General features: G+C 37.6%; 1 protein-coding gene across 7 annotated transcripts in view; it reads left to right on the top strand.

Moving 5' to 3' along the window:
• The window catches only part of LOC137244275 (synaptic vesicle 2-related protein), a 2,198,928-nt gene that overhangs the window by 2,008,647 nt on the left and 174,076 nt on the right, over positions 1-16,205 (top strand). The window lies entirely within an intron of this gene.

Raw genomic sequence — 16,205 nt, 5'->3', positions numbered from 1 at the left:
ATCGCTATTTAAAATGAACGAAATCGGACTATATAACCACACCCACTTTTTCGATATCGAAAATTTCGAAAAATCCAAAAAGTGCGATAATTCATTACCAAAGATGGATAAAGCGATGAAACTTGGTAGGTGGGTTGAACTTATAACATAAAATAGAAAATTAGTAAAGTTTTGGACAATGGGCGTGGCACCGCCCACTTTTGAAAGAAGGTAATTTGAAAGTTTCGCAAGCCGTAATTTGACAGTAGTTGAAGATAACATGATGAAATTTGGAAGGAACGTTTCTACTATTACTATATATGTTCTAAATAAAAATTAGCTAAATCGGGTGAAGAACACGCCCACTTTTAAAAAAGAAAATTTTAAAGGTCAAATTTTAACAAAAAATTGATTATCTTTACAGTATATAAGTAAATTATGTCAACATTCAACTCCAGTAATTATATGGTGCAACAAAATATAAAAATAAAAGAAAATCTCAAAATGGGCGTGGTCCCGCCCTTTTTCATTTAATTTGTCTAGAACACGTTTTATGCCATAAGTCGGAGAAAAATCAACCAATCCTTGTGAAATTTTGTACGAGTATAGATTCTATGACCATAATTGTTTCCTGTGAAAACGGGCGAAATTGGTTGAAGCCACGCCCGGTTTTTATACACACTCGGCTGTCTGCCCTTCCGCTCGGCCCTTAACACGATAACTTGAGCAAAAATCGATATATCTTTACTAAACTTAGCTCACGTACTTATCTGAACTTACTTTATCTTGGCACAAAAAATGGCCGAAATCCGACTATGACCACGCCCACTTTTTCGATATGGAAAATTACGAAAAATGAAAAAAATTCCATAATTCTATACCAAATATGAAAAAAGGGATGAAACATTGTAATTCGATTGGTTTATTGACGCAAAATATTACTTTAGAAAAAACTTTGTAAATAGGTGTGACACCTCCCATATTAAGTAGAATAAAATGAAAAAGTTCTGCAGGGCGAAATCAAAAGCCCTTGGAATCTTGGCAGGAATACTGTTCATGGTATTACATATATAAATAAATTAGCTGTACCCGACAGAAGATTATATGGGTCACCCTGGTCCACATTTTGGTCGATATCTCGAAAACGCCTTCACATGTACAACTGAGGCTTACTCCCATTTAAAATACTCATTAACAGCTTTCGTTTGATACCCATATTGTACAAACACATTCCAGGGTTACCCTAGGTTCATTTTCCTACGTGGTGATTTCCCCTTTCTCAGCTTAGTATGTAATGTTCGGTTACACCTGAACTGAGCCTTCCTTACTTGTTTAACAATTTGGTCATGCAACTTCTCTGTAGCCAAATAACTCAGCAAATATTCTAGTTCATTGACTAGAATTTTGTGGGGTTATTCATACTAGTTAGTGCTTGAATACCTAATTGCCCAGAATTTTGTGGGGTTATTCATACTAGTCAGTTTTTGAATAGTTCATTGACTATAATTTCGTGTGGTTATTCATACTGGTTAGTATTTGAATAGTTCATTGACATATTCTGCAAATAAATGAAGCCATTAAAAAAGCCAAACCCTCTAAGTCAATAGGACATCAGCTACCTGACGCATGTTTTCTACTTGTTGTGTTTGCCTTTTCCATTGCAGAATAGTGAAGAATCGAACGGATAATCCCACTGCTACAGCCTAGAAGCCCAGCTAACGATGGGGAGTAGTTATTATTCCTTTAGTCAGTGGTGAAGACGTTGGAAGCCGTTCTGCTCTTTTCATTTTAAACGCGCTTAACGCCATTAACACCCTGGTAAATTGCGGACTGAACCACCCAAAACTCTATCATAGGAAGTTGCTCGTGGTACATGACCTGTTGAAAACGTTTAACACCATCAACTACCACGCAATACTGCCAGACAAAGAAGGTTCACCCCTTATCTAAAACGATGAACCGCAAATTATCTGAGTGGTCGGCAAACGTCAGTTCAATTTAAGAGCGAATCCTCCAAACCTAGGACAATTAAACAAAGGGCGGTGTCCTATCACCGGTTCTATTTAATTTATATATATCAAAGCTCCCTTTACCACCAGAACGAGCTACCAGCATATGCTATGCCGACGACTGCACGATAATGACAACTAGCCCTGGCCCCTCAAAAGATGAATTAGTTTCCAAAACGAATAGTGAATAGACAACTTTCCTTTCTGTTTATTTCACCTCGCGCGATCTGAAACTCTTCCCGACCAAGTCCACAGCAACTTTATTTAAGGCATTTAAGGAATAGATGACGTCAATATTGGATGGCGTTACGCTACCGACTGCCAGTCACCTAAAGATCTTGAGGGTGACGTTCGATAACACTCTCAACTCCAAGGCGCATGCCTCAAAAATCGTATCTAAAGTACAAAGCCACAACAAAAGCCTCAAATCGCTTGCGGGAGCACAACTTACAAAGCAATAAATCGACTGCCCATGTGATGTGGTGGCCTCACTTAAAAATAAGACACTGGAAAAGGCAGTAGGCATGCCAAATACTGTACTTAGGACTACCACGGCATGCCTTCTTAAGACCACCATCTATATAGAGAGGCAAAAGAGCTCAACTAAAAGGAGTTTTTGCTGAATTGCCAAATGCGGGGAAACAAACAACTGCTTAACCTAGCCCCGCCTCTGAGAGGGATAACGAAACATCTCTGTAGACACCAACTCAGCCGTTTGATCCAGATAAATATAAGGAGGGCTTATCCAGACTGTTTCGGTAAATGTCTTCGCCAGGGCGCGCCCGGTGAACGCTGTCAATACATATACAGTTTCATAAGCTAACTAATGTGTTAATTGATATGATACTGGTGTTTATAATAACTAGTCTGCTATCTGGTATAATGCTGACGCAGAGGCTGACTAGCATGATAAATGGTGTAACCCTGATGCAAATACTGAGTACTATAGCATCTGGTACGATTCTGCTATATATGTTAGCACGATACACATTCAAAAGAGATTTATTCAAAGTTTCCAAATCCAAGAAGACACCACATTCCACAGAAAAGTAAATAAAGTCACCTACTGAAATATAACTCCTCGAAAATAAGCAATTGGGAATGCAACAAATCACGAGAAGCGTACCGTCAGCAAAAGGTCATCTGCAACAAGCGATGGAAATCGTCAAGCGAGTACAACAACAGCAGAGGCAGCGGCATAGCTGAGTGGCAGAGCGAGTTAGATTTAAGTAATAACAAATTTTGTAAAGTTAGTCTTAAGTAGAAGTTGAACCAATAAAGGAGCTAAGCTCACGAAAATATATTTTTTTAGGAAACTTAATGTGAAATAAGTTAACTGGCACCCGAGCAGGGACCAGCGCGATTGCCGAAAAAGTCAAGTGCCTGAAAATAAAAAAGTAAGGCCACGCAAGTGAAAGGAAAAAAATAATAAATTTTTCATTTCACCAAAAATCCGATCGTAGGATAAAGACCGACCAACAAGCGGCAATTAGAAATGGAATACCGAGCGACCTCAAGGACCCAAGTACGGAATGGGATAACTCCAAAACCTTCAAGACTTCCACATGCAGCGCTGGACTCTTATGTAGGACTAATTTTAAGATATCCAAAGAGAACTATTTTAATCCTGTGAATATTAAATTTCGGGAAAACTAAACAAAAAAATAAAGAGAAAAAGAGAAATAAACTTACTGCAAAATTTGTAAAACAAAAAAGGTGAAAATTACTGAAGAAAAAGTAGTTGAAACTTGAAAAGCATTTAATTGAAAATTTTAATTATAAATTCTGAGAAGGAAAAATAAGTAAATAAGCTTTGAGAATTTATTAAATATTTGAATAAGTTGATTAAAAAGAAAACTTAAATATTGTGTTGTCGAAAGAATTGATAGAAAGATTTCGAGAAACTTTTTATAATATCATTGAAACAAGTGTATTGTTAGAAAGGCAATAAAGGAAAACAAGTAAGGAAGGCTAAGTTCGGGTGTATCCGAACATTACATACCCAGCTGAGAGCTTTGGAGACAAAATAAGGGAAAATCACCACTTAGCAAAATGAACCTAGGGTAACCCTGGAATGTGTTTGAAAGACATGTGTATCAAATGAAAGGTGTTAATGATTATTTAAAACGTAGTTGGCCTTAGCTCTATAGGTGGACGCCTTTTCGAGATATCGCAATAAGGGTAGACCAGGGGTGACTCTAGAATGTGTTAGTACGATATGGGTATCAAATTAAAAGTATTAATGAGGGCTTTAAAAGGGAGTATCCCTTAGTTTTATATGTGAAGGCGTTTTCGAGATATCGACCAAAATGTGGACCAGGGTGACCCAGATAATCTTCTGTCGGGTATCGCTAATTTATTTATATATGTCATACCACGAAGAGTATTCCTGCCAAGATTCCAAGGGCTTTTGATTTCGCCCTGCAGAACTTTTTCATTTTCTTCTACTTAATATGGTAGGTGTCACACCCTTTTTACAAAGTTTTTTCTAAAGTTATATTTTGCGTCAATAAACCAATCCAATTACCATGTTTCATCTCTTTTTTCATATTTGGTACAGAATTATGGCATTTTTTTCATTTTTCGTAATTTTCGATATCGGAAAAATGCGCGGCCATATTTTATACCAAGATAAAGTGACTTCAGATAAGTACGTGAACTAAGTTTAGTTAAGATATATCGTTTTTTGCGGAAGTTATCGTGTTAACGGCCGAGCGGAAGGACTGACGGTCGACTGTGTATAAAAAATGGGCGTGGCTTCAACCGATTTCGCCCATTTTCACAGAAAACCGTTATCAGCATAGAATCTATGTGCCTACCAGATTTCACGTAAATTTTTGTTCGACTTATGGCATTAAAAGTATTCTAGACGAATTAAATGAAAAAGGGCGGAGTTACGCCCATTTTAAAATTTCCTTTTATCTTTCCATTTTGATACACCGTATCATTACTGGAGTCGAATGTTGACATAATTTAGTTTTATACTGTAAAGATATTAAATTTTTTGTGAAAATTTGACTTAAAAAAAATTTTTTTTCAAAAGTGGGCGTGTTCGTCATCCGATTTCGCTGATTTTTATTTATCATACATATAGTAATAGGAGTAACGTGCCTACTGAATTTCATCATGATATCGTCAACTACTGCCAAATTACAGCTTGCAAAACTTTTAAATTACCTTCTTTTAAAAGTGGGCGGTGCCTCGCCCATTGTCCAAAGTTTTTCTAATTTTCTATTTTGCGTCATAAGGTCAACGCACCTACCAAGTTTCATCGCTTTATCCGTCTTTCGTAATGAATTATCGCACTTTTTCGGTTTTTCGAAATTTTCGATATCGAAAAAGTGGGCGTGGTTGTAGTCCGATTGCGTTCATTTTAAATAGCGATCTGAGATGAGCGCCCAGGAACCTATATATCAAATTTGATCAAGATACCTCAAATTTACTTAAGTTAATGTGTTTACAGACGGACGGACGGACGGACATGGCTAAATGAATTTCTTTTTTCACCCAGATCATTTTGATATATAGAAGTCTATATCTATCTCGATTAGTTTATGCCGTTACGGATCTCCATTATGCGAACAAATTTAATATACTTTGTGAGCTCTGCTCAGATGAGTATAATAAAAATTCATATGGTTCAAAAGGAATTTTTTACTAAATAAGGAAAAAAATAGGTAAATACCTTACGAAGATTTGAAAACATATACTAAATGTGCAAAGAAGTACTAAATCAGTGAATCTTGCAGAGGATTAATTAATTAAAAGAGTCAATAGTCTATGCGAGGGAACTTCCCTTCTTTTTAAATAATATCGAAAAACAAAAGTAATAAAACACATAGTTAAAATGCCAGGTACAGCAGAGGAGTTAGTAGAACAACTATACCAGCTGCGATTAGAGTATGGAACAGCTAATCCTGAAAATCCAGTCGCCCCTAACCCTGCTACTAGTAACCCCACATTCGTTGAAAAAATTGTGGGCGAGGTGTTCGACCGAATTAGCCAACCTAATTTTACTGATTTTAGTGGTCACGATGTAATATAGCCTGAATTCAGCTCCTGGCGAATGTTAAAGCATATGAAGCATTGTAGGACACGCCTAAATACTTTTCAGTCCTTCATACCATACGACATAAAATTGTTGGCGATGCCGACACTGCTCTGAAGTCCTACAGTACTCCGCTTGACTGGGCCCAAATTCAATGCCTCATGATGCATTATTCAGATAAGAGGGATATCGGTACCCTCGAATATCAAATGACTACGCTGGTCCAGCGTAACCATGATATTACGACCTTTTATCAAAAAGTGTATTAACACATTTCACTTATTCTAGATAAGATATCATGCCTAGATCTTGGCGACGAGTCCATAAGAACGATGACAAACTCGTATCGGTAGAAAGCTCTCGATACATTTATTAGGGGACTTAACGGCGATTTACCTCGACTTCTTAGTATTCGAGAGCCCGCAACCTTGCCTGAATCCCTTCATCTATGCCAAAAGCTAGACAACATGGCTTTCCGGATGAACCACGCCCATAACGTGCATAAATCGTTAAATCAACCACCACCGCGACCTCCACGACAGAACGCAACAAATCACCGACCCTTCTATCCCTAACTTACCTATGCGGTATGCCCGCAGCGGTATAATTATCCTCCAAGACATATGAACAATTACAACAACAGACCATTCAACATGACACCCCGAATCAAACTGAATCAGAACGGTCCAATGAATTATTATAATCGACCAAATTTTAATTTCCAACCTAACACTGGCTTCGGCACACGCCCTCAACAACAATATAATTCGTGATTCAATAACCGTTCCAATCTACCCAAAAGCCACCAGTCCCAATGGACGTGGACCCTTCTCTACATTCTAGATAAGTCAATTATCAAAATAGACCCAGTCATTATCAAAATACTCAACCGCCAAAGCGCCCACTCTCTCTACGCAACATACGCGCCCTCCTAACAAAATTCAACGCAACTTCCACGCGAACGCTGGGCCATCTGATGTAAATACTTATATCACGACTCCGGATCCAAATCAGATTTATTGCAACAATTCTTATAACGACTATTACGGAGCAACGCAACAACCGGACGGAGCTCCCGAAGGACAAATTAACTTGACTACCTGCGAACATAATCACGCCGATCTCGACTTGATTAAATTTTTTAGACTAACTCTGTCCTCGCTCCGTTACTACAAATTTACATCAAGGCGCGGGAACTCATTGGATTTCCTGATCGATACGGTATCCAATAAAAACTATATTCAATCCACTAGAATAAGAAAACTAATATCCAATAAACCATTTAAGGTGGAATCAGTAGCGTGTGCTATAGAGATTACCCACCATGCATTTATAGATATTTTCGGACCAAACGTAGGAAAAATCAAATTCTTTATTCTGCCACCCCTGAATTCCTTTCATGGTATTATAGGCAACGACAACTTGAGGAAACTAAAAGCTGTCATAGACACTGAGGGAAGCACAATGACTATCTTTTCGGGGATCGTTATCCCACTACAACAGCGAATATCCCAGCAGGTTAATAATGTCAAATTAGAAATACCAAATCTCTCTGTAGAACAACAACGAAACCTATATAATATGCTCAAATTTGTTTTCCGACCGATGAAAAATTAACATTCACCACTCTAGTTAAAGGCGAAATTAGGACTACTACCGAAAAACCGGTGTATTCCAAGTCTTACCTTTATCCCATGGCCCTAAAGGAAGAAATCGAACAACAGGTAGAAGAACTTCTTGATAATGGTATAATTAGAAGATCAAAATCACCTTACAACTCGCCCATCTGGCTCGTTGACAAGAAGACGGATGTATCCGGTAAGAAGAAGTACCGAATGGTGATCGATTATCGAAAACTTAATTCGGTCACTATTCCCGATATGTACCCCATACCGAAAATAAACGAGGTCTTAGCGAACCTGGGAAACAACAAGCTATTTACTGCCATTGACTTTAAAAGTGGATTCCACCAGATACCACTTCGAGAGTGCGACATAGAGAAAACAGCATTTTCCGTGAATAACGCGAAATACGAATTTCTACGACTACCATTTGGTCTTAAGAACGCTCCGTCCAATATTTCAAAGAGCTCTGGACGATATCCTTCGAGAATTACATTGGCAAAAAGATGTTACGTTTACATTGACGATGTGCTAATATTCGGAAAGGACGAAGAAGAGCATTTGAATAATGTCGAATTAGTATTTAAAATTCTAGAGAAGGCTAATATGAAAATACAATTGAATAAATGCGAATTCGCAAAAGGATAAATCAAATTCCTACGATACGTTTTTTAGTTCTGAAGGAATATAAACCAACCCTAAAAAAGTAGAGGCCGTATCACTATTCCCGATTTCCCCGCAATTTGAAGGAGTTAAGGTCTTTCCTGGGAATGTCAAGATACTACAGAAGGTTCATAACAGGACTATTAAAGAATAGCTAAGCCCTTGACCGCACTCCTCGGAGAAGTACTAAATCAGTGAATCTTGCAGAGGATTAATTAATTAAAAGAGTCAATAGTCCTATGCGAGGGAACTTCCCTTCTTTTTAAATAATATCGAAAAACAAAAGTAATAAAACACATAGTTAAAATGCCAGGTACAGCAGAGGAGTTAGTAGAACAACTATACCAGCTGCGATTAGAGTATGGAACAGCTAATCCTGAAAATCCAGTCGCCCCTAACCCTGCTACTAGTAACCCCACATTCGTTGAAAAAATTGTGGGCGAGGTGTTCGGACCGAATTAGCCAACCTAATTTTACTGATTTTAGTGGTCACGATGTTAATATAGCCTGAATTCAGCTCCTGGCGAATGTTAAAGCATATGAAGCATTGTAGGGACACGCACTAAATACTTTTCAGTCCTTCATACCATACGACATAAAATTGTTGGCGATGCCGACACTGCTCTGAAGTCCTACAGTACTCCGCTTGGACTGGGCCCCAAATTCAATGCCTCATGATGCATTATTCAGATAAGAGGGATATCGGTACCCTCGAATATCAAATGACTACGCTGGTCCAGCGTAACCATGATATTACGACCTTTTATCAAAAAGTGTATTAACACATTTCACTTATTCTAGATAAGATATCATGCCTAGATCTTGGCGACGAGTCCATAAGAACGATGACAAACTCGTATCGGTAGAAAGCTCTCGATACATTTATTAGGGGACTTAACGGCGATTTACCTCGACTTCTTAGTATTCGAGAGCCCGCAACCTTGCCTGAATCCCTTCATCTATGCCAAAAGCTAGACAACATGGCTTTCCGGATGAACCACGCCCATAACGTGCATAAATCGTTAAATCAACCACCACCGCGACCTCCACGACAGAACGCAACAAATCACCGACCCTTCTATCCCTAACTTACCTATGCGGTATGCCCGCAGCGGTATAATTATCCTCCAAGACATATGAACAATTACAACAACAGACCATTCAACATGACACCCCGAATCAAACTGAATCAGAACGGTCCAATGAATTATTATAATCGACCAAATTTTAATTTCCAACCTAACACTGGCTTCGGCACACGCCCTCAACAACAATATAATTCGTGATTCAATAACCGTTCCAATCTACCCAAAAGCCACCAGTCCCAATGGACGTGGACCCTTCTCTACATTCTAGATAAGTCAATTATCAAAATAGACCCAGTCATTATCAAAATACTCAACCGCCAAAGCGCCCACTCTCTCTACGCAACATACGCGCCCTCCTAACAAAATTCAACGCAACTTCCACGCGAACGCTGGGCCATCTGATGTAAATACTTATATCACGACTCCGGATCCAAATCAGATTTATTGCAACAATTCTTATAACGACTATTACGGAGCAACGCAACAACCGGACGGAGCTCCCGAAGGACAAATTAACTTGACTACCTGCGAACATAATCACGCCGATCTCGACTTGATTAATTTTTTAGACTAACTCTGTCCTCGCTCCGTTACTACAAATTTACATCAAGGCGCGGGAACTCATTGGATTTCCTGATCGATACGGTATCCAATAAAAACTATATTCAATCCACTAGAATAAGAAAACTAATATCCAATAAACCATTTAAGGTGGAATCAGTAGCGTGTGCTATAGAGATTACCCACCATGCATTTATAGATATTTTCGGACCAAACGTAGGAAAAATCAAATTCTTTATTCTGCCACCCCTGAATTCCTTTCATGGTATTATAGGCAACGACAACTTGAGGAAACTAAAAGCTGTCATAGACACTGAGGGAAGCACAATGACTATCTTTTCGGGGATCGTTATCCCACTACAACAGCGAATATCCCAGCAGGTTAATAATGTCAAATTAGAAATACCAAATCTCTCTGTAGAACAACAACGAAACCTATATAATATGCTCAAATTTGTTTTCCGACCGATGAAAAATTAACATTCACCACTCTAGTTAAAGGCGAAATTAGGACTACTACCGAAAAACCGGTGTATTCCAAGTCTTACCTTTATCCCATGGCCCTAAAGGAAGAAATCGAACAACAGGTAGAAGAACTTCTTGATAATGGTATAATTAGAAGATCAAAATCACCTTACAACTCGCCCATCTGGCTCGTTGACAAGAAGACGGATGTATCCGGTAAGAAGAAGTACCGAATGGTGATCGATTATCGAAAACTTAATTCGGTCACTATTCCCGATATGTACCCCATACCGAAAATAAACGAGGTCTTAGCGAACCTGGGAAACAACAAGCTATTTACTGCCATTGACTTTAAAAGTGGATTCCACCAGATACCACTTCGAGAGTGCGACATAGAGAAAACAGCATTTTCCGTGAATAACGCGAAATACGAATTTCTACGACTACCATTTGGTCTTAAGAACGCTCCGTCAATATTTCAAAGAGCTCTGGACGATATCCTTCGAGAATACATTGGCAAAAGATGTTACGTTTACATTGACGATGTGCTAATATTCGGAAAGGACGAAGAAGAGCATTTGAATAATGTCGAATTAGTATTTAAAACTCTAGAGAAGGCTAATATGAAAATACAATTGAATAAATGCGAATTCGCAAAAGGATAAATCAAATTCCTACGATACGTTTTTAGTTCTGAAGGAATATAAACCAACCCTAAAAAAGTAGAGGCCGTATCACTATTCCCGATTCCCCGCAATTTGAAGGAGTTAAGGTCTTTCCTGGGAATGTCAAGATACTACAGAAGGTTCATAACAGACTATTAAAGAATAGCTAAGCCCTTGACCGCACTCCTCGGAGGAGACGGTAAAGTCTCAAAAAGGCTATCTAAAAAAATGGATATAGAACTCAAGGAAGATGCCATTGAAGCATTCAACAGGATAAAACCAGCTTTGGTATCAGGAGATATTACACTGGTTCACCCACATGTTAAGAGGGATTTTGAGCTCACAACAGACGCATCCGATTTTTCCATCGGCGAAGTCCTCTCACAAGACAATCGGCCGATAACATATACCTATAGGACATTAATAAGACCGAAGAGAATTATGCAACCAACGAAAAAGAAATGTTGGCCATAATTTGGACACTAAGTACTCTGATGAGTTACCTTTACGGTTCAAGTAAAGTAAAAATAATCACTGATCACCAACCTCTAACGTACGCCTTTAGTCATAAAAACGTAAATAGTAAACTGAAACGCTGGGAGGCAATATTAGAAGAGTATAACCACGAAATAGCTTACAGACCAGGAAAATCAAACGTAGTGGCCGACGCACTCTCTAGGATACCAAACCAAATCAATACTCTTACACTGACCATTCATAGCGATGAAAGCTCAAACCATAACTTGATACCCTATGCAGAAGTGCCTATAAATGTCCTTAAAAACAATTTTTTTTTTCAAACAGGCGGACACAGCCTCCTACCAATTTAAAATTGTTTTTCAAACTAATCACCGCCATATAATCGAGGAACCACAATTTAACAAGCAAACTATTATAGGATACTTCAAAAGATACTTGGACCCATCAGTAGTTAACGGAATCCATACGGACGTAAGAACAATTGGAATGATCCAGATCAATTAAGCAGCATTAAGTATACGTACACGCAAAAGTTGGTTCGAGATATCGTGAACGAACAAGAAAAAGAAGAAGTTATCCTAAAGGAACACTTACGAGCCCATAGAAACGCCGTGGAAAACAAAACACAAATTCTCGAGGAAAGCTATTTCCCTGGAATGACGAACAAAATTAAGCGTGCGATAGCCAATTGCACAGTCTGTAAGGAGAATAAATACGAAAGGCACCCTAACCAACCACAATTATCCGTAACCCCATTGCCGACCTTCCCGAGACACACCATTCACATAGATATTTTCCTTACCGAAGGAAAAAGGGTCATGACTGCTTTAGATAAGTTCACTAAATTTGCATTAACAAAAATATTGTACGGGAGGGCTATAGAGGACGTTATGAGACCTCTTAGGGAAATATTATTTTTTTTCGGAGTCCCTAAAATTATAATGATTAACAATGAACCGTCACTGAATTCCACGTCAATCCAATTCATGTTGAAATACGAGCTCGGAATAGAAGTTTACACTACTCCACCGTATAAGAGCCAGGCCAACGGCCAGGTCAAAAGATTCCACTCCACTTTATGCGAAATAATGAGTTGCATTAAGGAAAATGGTGGTCATAGAAATTTCGAAGATTTGTTGGAAAGGACAGTGTCAGAATATAACCACTCAATCCATTCGGTGACACGAAAAAGGCCAGTCGACTTGTTTTTCGGGAGAGACGTTACATTTACACCCGGGGACATAGAAAAGACAAGACATGAAAATTTACAGAAGCTGGTGCAAAAGCAAAGTAAAGACATCGAATATCACAACAGGAAAAAACATATTGCGAAATCTTACCTGCCAGGACAGGTAATATATGTTAAAAAAAAAATAGAAGATTAGGAACTAAGTTAAGTAAGTTATATAGTAAGGAAGTAGTTAGGGAAAAAGGAATAGTACAGTCATAACAGAGAAAGTACAAATAATACATAAAAGCAGGATACGAAACTAACGACCAAAAACATTTCATTCCAGACTACTTCTGATAAAATTATGTCTCGCCGAGGTTCAAATACTAGATTACTCCCACTCACAGCTAATCACTATAGAAAAAGGACCGACCAAGCTACAGACCGGAACATTCAGGATAATACATGAAATTGCCGTTGAAAAATATGCCGAAATCCTCGATTATATCGACTCAAAAGCGGAAATCCTAGACAAAAACCCAAATTACCCTTTTCTATCCTACCTAATATCTCAAATAAAAATACACATAAGTAACTTAAAAACAGAAACAATTTAAAAGATCACTGAATTTCTCGGGTAGCGCGTGGAAATGGATTGCCGGCAGTCCGGACCACGAAGATCACGAAGTAGTATTAAATAAAGAATAACAATAACCAGGTCTTTACCAATAAGCTTACAATTGAAAAAATTTATGAAATTACAAATATTACAAACCACATATTAAAAGAAGTTCAAAATGGAAAAAAAGAAGAGATGGAAATATTTTTAAAATTAAAATACAAATACAAATTCTGACAGAGGAAATTGTAAATATTGTGTACGCAATACATTGGGCAAAAGCCAACATAATTAATTCATACATATCTTCAAATGAAGAAATAAATATTGCAAAAACAATTTTGGACAGAGATAATATTCTTTTCGTTAATTTGGACGAAGCTTTAGAATTCGCAGAAATAAAAATAGCAACTAATGGAAAATTGATAATCTATATTATGAGTTTACCCACGGTAGAAGACCAAATTTGTAAAGTAATAGAAATAAAAGAGGTAAAAAGAATGGAAAAATTATTATCAATAAGGGTACTTTCCTCGACCAGTGGAAGTTATGTCACATTGTTCCGGTCTTTAAGTCTGGTGATCGTAATGATGTTTGTAATTATAGGCCTATCGTTATACAGGGGACACTGGCCAAATTGTTCGACTACATAATCCAATCAAAGTTATTTTACCATGTTCGGGATTTTATCTCTAAAGATCAACACGGCTTCTTTCCTGGAAGATCAACCTGTTCGAACTTGACCCTATTATCGAATAGTATAGTGGGTGCGTTCGAAAAGCAGGCACAACTTGATGTGATTTACACAGACTTCTCCAAAGCCTTCGATAAGGTATGTCATACCATACTTTTGCAGAAGTTACGAAGTTACGGAATTAGTGGCATTCTCATTAATTTCTTCGCTAGTTTTCTGTCAAACAGGAAACTATTTATTAAGTTAGGGAATACAACCTCAAGACTATTTATCGACGCGTGGTCAGGTATACCTCAGGGTACTCACTGCGGACCACTGCTATTTCTTTTATTTATTAACGACCTACCGAATTGCTTTAAATTCGCTAAGTGCCTAATGTTCGCGGATGACGTCAAACTTTTTTGTACCGTTCGGGATGCAAGTGATAGCCATAAGTTACAAGTCGATCTCAATTCACTGAATCAGTGGTGCACTTTGAATTGTCTCAAACTGAACATCAATAAATGCTGTGTTGTCACCTTCTCTTGGAAGTCTAACAACATAATATTTAGTTACAATATAGACAATTGTGCTCTAGCTAGAAGTACCAAAATGAAAGATTTGGGTGTTATTTTCGACTCAAAGCTAACATTTTCTCAACACATTGACTTAATAGTATCAAAAGCTTTTTCTATGATAGGGTTCATAAGAAGAAATTCAATGGATTTCAGAGATCCTTGCACTTTAAAAGCTCTTTACATATCTCTTGTTCGAAGCAGACTAGAGTATTGTTCTCTAATATGGTGCCCATACTATGAAACCCACTCAAACAAAATCGAAAGAGTTCAAAAAGTTTTCACGAAATTTGCTCTAAGAAAGTTACCGTGGCAAGGTAATCTTCCTTCTTATATTGGTAGACGGAAACTAATGGGCTTGCAGTCCCTATATGATAGGAGAATATACTTCTCAATACTTTTTATTTATAATGTCATTAATAATAACATACACTGTGACGACTTATCTAATTTGGTCAATTTATATGACCCGCCTCGTAACTTAAGAAATAATCGCTTATTGGTAGACACATTCCACTCTACTAATTACGCCATGAACGAGCCGATTGCTAGGAGCGTTAGATTATGCAATACCTATGCAAGCGTTATTGAGTTTAATGATAGTATAAGTATATTTAAATTAAAATTATACACTATTTTTAATTGATTAACTGCGTATTATATCTAGTCTGTAAGAATTAAATTCTGTAGACTGAACTTAAATAAATAAATAAATAAATAAATAAATAAATAAATAAAATTTAACTCAATTCTCAGTTGCCAAAATAATACCTTTGGAATTAAAAATGATTGCAGTGCATATAACTCCTTACGAATATATCCAAAAAATAGGTTAGTAGATTTAAGCAAAGAATATTGCATAAGTAACCTTTTAAAAAGTCGCCTGCCAAACTGCACAGTGACCAACAGCCAACATATCCCGGAAGTCGAACAAATATCACCGGACATCCTATTCCTAAATGACTTTAGAGGAAACATACAGTTAAACGAAGATCTTATACCACTTGACGGTACTTTGGTAATTCATTTAAATAACGCTTCAATAAAAATTAACGGAAAAAGCTTTTCTGCTGTTAGCACGACACACATTCAAAAGAGATTTATTCAAAGTTTGCAAATCCAAGAAGACGCCACATTCCACAGAAAAGTAAATAAAGTAAAGTCACGTACTGAAATATAACTCCTCGAAAATAAGCAATTGGGAATGCAACAAATCATGAGAAGCGCACCGTCAGCAAAAGGCCATCTGCAACAAGCGATGGAAATCGTCAAGCGAGTAAAACAACAGCAGAGGCAGCGGCAAAGCTGAGTGGCTGAGCGAGTTACCCAATAAAGGAGCTAAGCTCCCGAAAATGTTTTTTTTAGAAAACTTAATGTGAAATAAGTTAACTTATATAATGACTAGTTTGTCAATTGGTATGATGCTTATGCAGAGAGTGGCAACTGATATTTCGTAGGACATCGCCATGTTAAAAATACCAGTTGCTAGTATGGAAAAATTACAGAAATAATACTAGTTGGGATTTTTGGCAAACTAGTATTCTCCTGTTGACTGCAGGGTAGTAATGAGGGTGTCCTTTGCTTTTG

This window comes from Eurosta solidaginis, chromosome 3 (genome assembly GCF_040869045.1).
Source record: "Eurosta solidaginis isolate ZX-2024a chromosome 3, ASM4086904v1, whole genome shotgun sequence".
Classification (NCBI taxonomy): Eukaryota; Metazoa; Arthropoda; class Insecta; order Diptera; family Tephritidae; genus Eurosta; species Eurosta solidaginis.
This window is presented reverse-complemented; position numbering and strand designations above follow the sequence as displayed.